The sequence below is a fragment of the Odontomachus brunneus genome, unplaced genomic scaffold, assembly GCF_010583005.1.
Source record: "Odontomachus brunneus isolate Ranch 3 - 2012 unplaced genomic scaffold, Obru_v1 Obru_scaffold_083, whole genome shotgun sequence".
NCBI lineage: Eukaryota > Metazoa > Arthropoda > Insecta > Hymenoptera > Formicidae > Odontomachus > Odontomachus brunneus.
Genome location: NW_022639533.1, coordinates 1,351,053 through 1,359,399, shown reverse-complemented (window position 1 = coordinate 1,359,399; position 8,347 = coordinate 1,351,053).

The window sequence follows — 8,347 nt, the reverse complement described above, 5'->3', positions numbered from 1 at the left end:
CTCTCTCTCTCTCTCTCTCTCTCTCTCTCTCTCTCTCTCTCTCTCTCTCTCTCTCTCTCTCTCTCTCTCTCTCTCTCCTCGCGGTATGCTCCGCGTTGTCGCAGAGATCCGCGGACCGACCGATCCGCTACAGTTAACTCTCGCGCGCGCACTGCCGCGGCTCTCTCGCTCCACTGACTGGGGGGTAAAGCGCCTTCGCCGGCTGCCAGACCAGCAGCACCAGCAGCAGAAGCTCTAGCACACGGCCAGCTCTACTAGCAGTATCACGCACGACGGGCAGCTTCACGACTGCCCTCGGCTGCTACGGCGCCCGCAAGTGTGTGTCTGGCCGTCCGTGTCGGAGCGGCGCGACCTCGCGCGCAGGCGGCGTCGGCGTCGGCGTGCGTCGTGCGGAACGACGCCGTTAGCCGACGGAGCTGCGAGCGAGCGAGCGCGAGCGGCCGGCTAAGGCGGATGGCTCTCGTTTTCTCTCCGTCAGGCGGTGGAGGTGGTGGAGGCGGCGGTGGCGGAGACGGCAGCAGCGCCGCCGCGACGCTCGCGACGACGTCGCGATGCCATCGGCCTGGGCCGAAATCGATGCCCCGCAACGCGGCGTCTGTAAGCGGCACCCCCGCGACCTGTGCCACACCACCGACAGCGGCCACACACGCCTAACCCCCCGACGCGGGTATACCGGGTGTCCTATTTTGTCCAGCGATGTTCTCCGGATCGCGTTCGCTGCTGTTTGCTTTCCTTTTTCTTCTTTCATTCCTTCGTTTGCGCCTCGAAGCTTGATACAATAATTCAAAATTCTTTTTCCGCACGTACAAAATGATATGTTCTTTTAAGAAAAGGTAAAAATGTTTGATTGAAAAGCATACGCAATTAGTCATGTGATTTAATTGACTGTTTCGCTTATTAATCAGTTTGCAAGTATGTGTATTTGTCTTTCGTCTTTTGAGAAACACCGGTTTGATTTGGCATTAAAAGCGCAACACACGACGCGCACATAACCCCCTACGTGAAAGACAGCAACTGCTATCATGTGAACGTGTGTTACGCAAATACAAACGTAGATGCACGCTCGCGTGCAAATTTGGCCCTGTGCTACGTGCTACGTGTAGTACAAAGTGTTACACAAACTTGTAGCGAACGTGTGTACCGACACACGTTACCGACATATCGCGCATGCAGACACGTAAATAATCGAAGTCGAACGCACGTACAAATACACGGACGAGGATACGTTGGAGGTGTTGGATGGGAGGGACGTGCCAGGAAGAGGCGAGGTCCTGCGGAAGGAATTCCCTTCGATTTATCGCTTGGCTTTTATTTCCTTAAATTATGCATTAGTTCGTGGCTAAGCATAGCGTTTGAAGGAAGCACGAAGTCCCCCATAAGCGTTTGTCAAATTGGAAAGGCACTCGATAAATCGATTTGCAAGGGACGAGCGGTACGTGCAATTTTTCTCGAATAATTCTCCTCTTACTCGTAAATTACGAAATTTCACTTCTCTTGAAGGTGAAGAGTAATTCAAAGTTTTCTTTTTACGAGTATAAAATAGCACCTTTTTTTTTTTTTTAAGAAAAAACAAAGCAGTTTGATGATAAAGTACACGTAGCCTCTTACGAAATTTCAAGCAAACGCGGAGTCAGCCTATACGCGCTTGTTTAACAGAAATATATCTCGAGATAAGAGAGCGGGCAGTTTTTTTTTTCCTAAATATATAATGCGCGCGTATATGCGGGTAATAAGGAATAATATATGCCGGCCGTAATATCGAGTGCGGAGTTTGCAGGAAAGTTCTTCTTTTCATTTTTATCACACGACGCGTGAATATGCATATAGGCGCGCCGATAGGATTTTCTGAAACTATAGCAACCCTACGCGAGGCAACAGAGGCGCCGAGTGGAAAATGCAATACAGCTGCATTTCAACGGTGACGCGAGTGCACGTGCCGCTAAAGCGAATGTGGAACGTTTCTGCGTAACTGCGTGTCATTTGCGTACAGATTTATTCGGTTTAAATTCACGGGCACTTTATAGAGCAAATCGCGCGGCTCACAAGGCCGCCACATCGAGACAAATATAACAATAATTTAATGTTATTTGACATTCTGTAGCGCGATATATGTCTACCTGCGTATTATTTCGTGACGCGAGTAGAAATGCAATCGTAAAATTGCAGAAATCGATAATGATAATTTTATACAATTATTGCAATCTGTAACTTTTTGGTCTACAAACATCCGACCTATAAACACCGATAATATTACGTCTTATTCTTCTCCGCATATTCTTGGCAAGGTTCTTGGATACGCACATAAAATCCAGTGCCTGCGGAGTGCGATCAAACCAACAAGGATGTCCTCTTTAACCGAAAATTCTAGACCCTATGAAATGTTGCCAGCATGAGCGCGCTATGTTTCTTCGTGCTCGAAAGCATCTTCCATTTGTCATGATAACATTCGTCCAACAATTTAGATTAGTAAGACCAGTTGATAAAATACTTAACGATAAACGCTGTACAAGACAACATTCCAATTCCGTTGAACGTTTCCAATTCGCCGAGAGAACTCTCTAAATCTTTCAAAGTTGAAATCTCATTTAAGATGACTGAAAATTCCCTAAAAGCAATAATGAAAATATCTCGAAATTATAAGAGCGAACGTCTCACTCAAATTTAACGAGAATTTTTTTAGTGATATTAATGGCTACCAATAAACATTATTATTATTATTATTATTATTATTAAATGTCCCAATTAATTTGTTCCTGTGGTGATGCAGCATATCATATCCGTTCTCGAATTTCACTCAACAATTAAGAGTGGAGAATTCATTTTACATGAATGAGAAATCGCTGAAAAGACTCGAATAAGACTCAGCTGTCACTCTATTTCTCGAATGGACTTTCGCTCGAAGAAATCACTTCAGAGAGAAGAAAACCGTGTAGATTTGTTGCGCAAATTATTAACGATCGTATCACACCTTGTTAATTTCGCTCTTCCAAAATTCGCACAGAATCACCGTGAGCCCCCTCTCCGACCCCCCTCTCGCGACGCAGGAGTCAATAGACTCTCCGTTGCGGCAGATGTGCGTATCGATTTCGGGACGTCGATTCGCGCGTGTTCCCGTGCGAGCGCGATATCGCATGGCTCATTCTTTGAGACGCCGGCGACTCCTTCTCGACACGTCGCGAACATCGTCGGCGTCATCGTCGGCCAGAAGGCACACGCCGCAGTGCGAAGCCAGGGGGTTCCGAGGAGCACCTGGAGGCCGCTGGGTGGCCGGCATCACCCTCGCCAGGTGGTTGCAACTTGTTGTTGCGGGACCCCGCGACCTACGTGGGCCTCTTCTTCCTCCCTCCTCTCTCCGCTCCCTCTCTTCCAGCTCGTCGTCGTCCCCCTTTCCCGTGCGCTTCCGCCACTTATTTGACCTTCGTGCATAGAGGAGTCGCGAATCAACATTCCCGTTTTTGAGAATAAACCGAGACACTGTATTCTCCGTTTCAAGCTTCAGAAAATTAGGCTCGTTCTTTTTAGCTGAATTCTTTTTAGCTGCACTGGAATTTCGATCCTTTTTCTTTCAACATTAAGACCATGTACTCGTTGAACTCTAACGGCCAAAAGTGCAACCTAGTACAACTAAGAAGGACAGACCTATTGACTTTGGAGGGGTAGGGGGAAGCGACATGGAAACAAATAACATTTAACGGGATGCCGATATAATGCTGTTTTCGTATTTGGCACTGCTTTTCTATTTGGTTGTATAGAATTGAAAATGTTTATATAAAGTGAAAATGTCAATATATGGCGGAGTATATATGGATGTATGTCAGTGTATCCCATGTTATATAAGAAAAGAAAAAAAAATTATCAGAAAAAGATTTTGTAAGTAAAAGATTGTTTTCAAGTTTTTATATAAGTATTCTATCATTTATTGTACTTTCACTTTATATTTGCAATGTGAGTATTTGTGGTGAAATCATAAAGTGTAGGCGTTGTCAAGATATTTTTTTTTAATCCATCATATCTGACAATCAGTGTCTCATCGCCAAGTCGACTTAAACGTGCACTTTAGCAGGTACACTTTTAAACTTCGACATTAGTCGATTCCCATCGCTCTCTTCTACCGGTATTGATCCACGAGTAAACATGGATCAAATCTATCTGAAATCATCGTAACGGTGGATAAAGATAAATCATCGCGATTAAAGACGGTATATCCGAGGAAGAGAACAGCTGTGTCTTCACGCATCACTTACGGTAACCGCCGCTACCATTCTAAAACGACACGTTCTCCAGACATGAAGAGGATCGCACTGTTATTCGTACAGAAAGAGATCCTCGCGTCGACCGATTTCCTAGAAATAAGGGATCCTCCTGGTAGACTCCCTTATTTTTGCGGCTTGCGTCACAATACTCTCTTTCTCCTTTCATCTTCCTACTACAATCGTCGACGTTCCAAATAATGTAAGAAATAGTTGCGATGTATCGCCTCTCAGTCTCCGTTATTCCAGGCCTAAGTTACTTGTTACGTATGTGTGTGTGTGTGTGTGTGTGTGTGTGTGTGTGTGTGTGTGTGTGTGTGTGTGTTTGTCCATTTCATGATCCGCGTTCGCAGTAGTTTCTTGTTGATTAACGTACACGCATTAATTATTATCGTGTTCTGTCGCGTTCTGTATGTACCCGTATTGTCGGAAGCAATAAGATTACATAAATTTTCAGCCATTACTATACATAATAAACGTTACATGCATTACAATAAACATCAGTTTTGCGAAAGTAAGATCGTCCGTTTAGACCTCAACAAACGTCTCGATAACCTGAATAATCTGAATCGAGAGAAATCGATTAATTCTTTTCTTCTTTTCCGCGAGTCGATGAAGCGCGTTCGGATACTGATTTCTGCAACATTCTCGTGAAAATCCGCTGAAAAAGGAAGCCGAAAAATCCGGTAAATACGTCACGGGATATCCGTGGACGATTTAATTTCCGTCGCGACGAGAGAACGCATACCTCGCCGACGAGTCTGTCCGTTTTCGACAACCTGCACGAGAGAAAGAGAGGGAGAAAGAGAACGAGACGTTGGCAAGGACTCGGACTGTCCTTTTGGAGGGGCGCTCGGAAGAGGAACGGAGAACCGTGCGTCGAGGGTTACTGATACAGAAGTGGGACACTCGGCGAAAGGGGTTAGCTCCCGCGCTATGACAACGGCAAAACTCGAAACGACGTCGTCGGACTTGGCTTCCGGCCATTTCCCGACTATCGATCCACGAAGCGTTACGACAAAACTGCCCCACGTGCGATCATAGGTGTATCGTGTGTACAATGCCGACTTGTTTCGCGCACCGCAGCCAGGAGGAGATTCCTCTTGTGGCTCTTCTTTATTATCTTAATCTCGAAGATCCGTGAGATTCGTGCGTCGTCTGCACCCTTGGCCGCTCCTCGATTACGCATCGAAAATATAATTCGATTCTCGATTGCACTAATTGTGTTCGTAGACATTATTGGATTGTGTGATAAGTAATTTTGGATTCTTCAGGTAAGATGAAATGATTCTATTTTTATGCTGTTGTAATTTTATTAAATAATGTATGTTAGCGTGAATATTGGTCTGACACAAATGTCCTGCAGTTTAGACATACTGAATGTGTGTTTGCTGTGTTCAAGAAAATGTCAGAGAACATTGCTGTATCTTTTACCTTCTTGAAAGCTTAAGAATATACAAAATGTTTGCAGAAAGATTTATATATATATATGTATGTGTTTTCTGTTAAAACACAGCAGCATATACTTATATAAGGTCTATATGTTTACGAAATATGAGAAGGATAGTGTGATCACGCTTATCTGATATATTTTGACAATCACCTCTACGTTCTCAAGTAACTTTTAGAGTTCTTCATTCATTTTTGTGTGTATGATACCCTTTTTAAATATAATACACAAAATATAAAAGACAAAACTTCAATTTTTAAAAATTGCAATCAAGGACCAAATACTATACGATTAGCTTTATAAATTTATTTTAATATTATAGTACCTTTTTTATTTTTTATTTTTTCACGATGTTTTTTGTTATCTTTAGCAATGTGATATTTCGTGAATATTGACGGTGACCTGTGTGAGAAGCGAGCTTCAGAACCCGGAACCCGGCGAATAATTTCCGACTCGCGTGTCATAATGACGATAGCAACGTATCGCATATCTCCGCGATGCGGACGCTAACGTATTGCGTATCGCGTTAATATATCCGCTGGCCGCATCGAAAAGAAACGCCGAGCTATTCTTAGCGCGAGATAAATCGGTGTGAACGACTCCAGGTGCATATACCGAGGAAACCCCTCGCGATCGCTCGCAAACCCGTAGCCGGTGAACAGTCAAACGCTATGTCGGGCCGGAATCGACCCTAATGCGAGCACAGCCGTGAGTTAATAACTGCCGCTCAGCAATAATGAAATTGCACATGACACGTGCAATTTGCAGCCACGTTCTCCCGTGGATGTTCAGCCCATCGACCCAGAAATCGACTCAGAATCAACCCGCTGCAAACAACGTTGATATGGCGGCGCGGCACCTATTCCCGTGCCGTTCTGTCTCAGAAACGAAATTTCCGACACCGTCGTGTACACGACGGTGTCGGAAGACGCGACCATGAGGAGAGAACGAGATTCGCACACCTCACGTCGACGATAACACATGTTTCGTTCAGGTGTGCCGTAAGGAACTCATAGGCCGCGTGAGTGTCCGCCCTATGAGTGCGACACGAGCGTACGTTTCCACGTATGCGTGGAATCGATAACTGGGAATTAGTCTGCCAGGCTGTCTCCCAGAACTAAATACGAACACGCGGCGGGAGAAAAATTTAGTCGATCGCCCTTGGGAACCGACACATACACGCGAGCTCCATTTTATTACTGCTGCAAATACGGAGGAGAGAATAATCGACTGTTATTCGCTGCTCGCACAGAGCTACTACTATTCGCGCGAGCGCGGATATCAAGATTTAATTTTTACCTTTAATCGACGCGATGTTCCTGTAAAATGGCCGCATTTTGCATGGTGAAGATCTAAAGGATATGTTATATCCTCTGTATTCTTTTTTTTATTCGTTTTCACGTTATTGGAGAATATTCGGATCCGCAATTATGAGGTATTTCTGACTCCATGTATTTTATTTGAATCATTGTTCACACACACACGATTTAGACATTACTCGGTTCAATTGAGATAGAGTCGACATCGAGTCGCTACTTCGGCTCTTATATTAAACCTTATGTTAAGATATATTTAGAAAAATACATGTTTCTTCTGTTCAACTGCTTTATCGAGTGTCTGAAGCTGATTAACATCGAATCGTTTCGTAGTGTGAGTCAGACTGTCTCGTGTATTCCGACAGCCTTCCCTCCTTCTTTCTATTTCTCTCTTGTTTGTCCTAGTATACCATATGTGTTCGAGGTGTCGCGATGAACACACGCGTAAACAATACTAACCAAGTAAGCGAGAGAAGGGGAGGAGGAGGGTGCAGCAAAGTAAACGCGAGAGAACAAACGAAAATATGCCCGTGCAAGAAGCCAGCTCGAAAGAGAAAGCGAGATAGAAAAAGAGAAAGAGTGTGTGTGAAAAAGAGGAAGGGAGGGAAAGACGAAGAGAAAGAGAGAGAAAAAAAGAGGAGATGGAGAGAATATCACCATAGTCGGTACCGAGGATCAATACATCACGAACACGGTCACAACTATTCGTGCATACACACGAGACTGCACCCGTACGACCATCACACTTTTACCGCTAAGATAACTTCTGCAGGTTGTATCATAATCGTATGCACCGACTAGCGAGCTGGCCCGTCTCGCATAAAGCATCCATGCAATTGTACGCGATATGTAAAATCGATCATCGTAGAAGAAAGATGGGCAAACTTTGACGAAACATACTCTCTTAAAATGAATTAGTGAGAATGTTTTTGACTGAATCAGTAAAAATGAAAAGTAAATAAGAATAAAATAATTAGGAATAGAAATTTATAAAATAAAAAGAATATTTCACCGATAATCAATGAATATTCACTGATTTCCGGAGGAAACATTCTCACTTTACTGCTCAATCTTACTAATCTTGACCAGTAAAGATTTCACTGCAAAATATGTAGTACATGTTGTGTCAAATCCAACTTTCTGCGGATGGAATTAACGCCTCAATTTGCGTACAATGACATTGTGCTTGCAGACTGTATCGATAATAGGAATAATCGTTACTGTTAACTAATTTTTTCAGCGAGACCTTACCGATTGCAGTGCTATACTTATAACTAAGCCACCAGCTGTGAGTATAGCATTTCAGAATACACTGGTTGTACTTTAGAGAA